Source organism: Sinocyclocheilus rhinocerous, unplaced genomic scaffold, assembly GCF_001515625.1.
Source record: "Sinocyclocheilus rhinocerous isolate Xijiao unplaced genomic scaffold, SAMN03320098_v1.1 scaffold125, whole genome shotgun sequence".
In the NCBI taxonomy this organism is placed as follows: Eukaryota; Metazoa; Chordata; class Actinopteri; order Cypriniformes; family Cyprinidae; genus Sinocyclocheilus; species Sinocyclocheilus rhinocerous.
The window spans coordinates 129,365-132,257 of record NW_015660494.1 but is presented as its reverse complement, the minus strand read 5'-3'; positions in this window follow the sequence as shown (position 1 = coordinate 132,257).

Here is a 2,893-nt window from a genome sequence, read left to right as displayed (position 1 = left end):
ACTAAATTCTACGTATTTGAAAAATAATAATAATAATAAAAGTTTCCAAAGTCTAATGTAGTCTGGGATAGATCGCGTTATCTGCTTTAATACATAACATGTATAACATGAATGTACATCAGAAGATATGCTGAAAAATAAAGTACAACTTAAAGAGGGTGCTTCTACTAAATACTGAGCAAGGGGTCTGAATACTTAGGACCATGTGATATTTCAGTTTTTCTTTTTAATAAATCTGCAAAAATGTCAACAATTCTGTGTTTTTCTGTCAATATGGGGTGCTGTGTGTACATTAATGAGGAAAAAAAATTAACTTAAATGATTTTAGCAAATGGCTGCAATATAACAAAGAGTGAAAAATTTAAGGGGGTCTGAATACTTTCCGTACCCACTGTATATATAAATGACAAAATGAATCAGCTTTTCATATTTAAAAAAGTTCACAATGTAGCCTAATTTTCTTATTTTACATAAAACTGTTATTACGTTTTGTGCTCAAATTTATTATATTGTAAACATTGTTTAAATTATGTGCTGGTTTTACCGTATGAACTGTGATTACATTATAATTTGTCACAGTAGGTTCATAATGTAATACATTTCTCATACAATCACCTATTACATTATGTGAACAATTGTTATTACATTGAAAAATTATTATTACATTATGAGCTCAAGATTGTATTACGTTTTGAGAAAATTATTACATTATGAACATTTTATTACAATAATAATGTAATTTTTAAAATTACATTATGTCCAGTTTTTACATTATGTGCAGTTATTACATTATGAGTTGCTACAACATATATAACGAGATGCCCCGTTTCAATGTGTTACACTCTTCTAACACCAAACCTGAGACAGCTGGACTGTTGATATGCTAGAAAAGGTATACATAAATCTGCTAACTGCTTCTGAAATGGCTTCTGAAAATTCAGATTCGCATAACAGGAATAAACAATAAATAGGAAATATTTAAAATTGTAATAACATTTAACAATATTACTGTTTTGTTTGTTTCTGTATAATTCCACTTAAAATGACCCAAACATACAGGGCCTTTATTATAAAGACAATTCTTAGACAAAATGGTTAATTTGGTTAATTGGCTTGGCAAAGGTGTAGCATTTATGATATTTTTTAAATAATTTTCAATAGTGAGGATGTTAATTACAGATATCTATATTGATTTGATATTTTTTTCCCAGTCAAAAAGCTGAATGCAGACAAGTACAAATAAAGTATCTCCTAGCCAAAAACCATATATAGAGATATCCATAATTAAATTGCAGATATCTGCGATTTGACAAAGAAGAATTCCTATCTGTTATGCATTATGAAACTGTAACTAGTCAGAAATCCAATTCAAGATATCTAGAGTTATGCTGTTGTGAATGTATGAGTGTCTCTGTGTGTGTGTTTCAAAAGAAGTGTGTACTCAGAGAGTATGTGATTCTGGACGTGGCCAGTGGGCTTGGGGTGAATGCCTGAAATACTGCCTTTAAACAAGCTCAAGATATTGTCATAGTTTTGACATTTATAAGCCATTTCATGTCAGATTTGAAATGTGAAAAATGTGAGTGTGGCAAGCAGCTTTTCGAGATAATAGACAGCAGTTGGTCTTGGATACCTGAAAGTGAATTTGACCAACCGCTGTAGAGAGATGGTGTAGTCAGAGCTGCAGGTCCAGATGCTCGGAGTCGGAGCAAGATCATATAACACACCGTCAGAAATGAGGACAAATCCTCAGCAGCAATCGATGCAGTCTGTAGAAAACAGAATCACTGAAGCACGTTCTGCAAAGTGTTTACCATGCATCTTTAAAATAAGTTTACATGCATTTTTTACATGCATCCTAATGCCGTTCTTATGATTATCAGTGTGAAATTGTAGAATCTTGTGTAGAAATCACTCAGCTACAATCAAACTTGATCTGTTTCATTCTCAAGTGTAATATCCACACGCCTCTTTCTCTTGCAGCTAATGCCACAATACCCCACGATACCTGAAAATACTTATTTAAATTACTTACCGGTACTTGATGTATTCATTTCATTCTTTGTTCTTCTGTGTCACAGGATATCTCAGTCTAAACCCACATAACATGTTCAAGGGTGCTTCCTAAGAAAAAAGTTGCACGCATAGAATTGACAGGCTGCAGCTCCCTCTAGTGGACGAGTAGGCCTACTGTAAGTAAGTAAGTAAAGAAATGTGTCAGTACATCATTAAACGTAAACTGATTTTACAGATTTTATTCACATAGATTTATAATAGAGAGCGTGGCTGTAGTCACAGCACTTGCTCTGATGATCAGAGGGCTACAGGAGAAAAACACAGTGTTTTACTCCGCTGTTTAGATGAATCCCACACCTTGCTGGACTGTGGCACATTAGGTTGAGTTTTTTTTTAGAGATATATAGTGTGGTTATATGTGTGTACATGCCAAAACCTTAAACTATAAAAGTGCTGCTTTATCCCACTATCACGTGCAGGGGTGGCTTTTTGCCCTTATACTGTATGGGTCAAAACAAAACGAAAAAATGAAATTCATGATTTAATTAATAGTAATTTAATGATATTTTAAATTAAGTAATGTTCTAATTTTAAATGTGCATTTATGTAAATGCTGCTTTCAACAAAACCTTTAATATGTGTTCATGAATTGTTGATTTAAAAATGATTGATTTTCTTTTAGGAACTTTAAAACAGTAATTTGAAATCATTATTACAGATGAAATCTAGCTGGTACAAGTACTTACTGTATGTTGCCTGGCTGTGTTCAGTGTTGTACTCCTCGTCATTTTATCATCTTTTATTGTGTCTGATCAGTTCTGGTCATTTTGGTGTAGTGTGTTTATCATGCCTTGTGTGTGTGTGTGTGTGTGTGTGT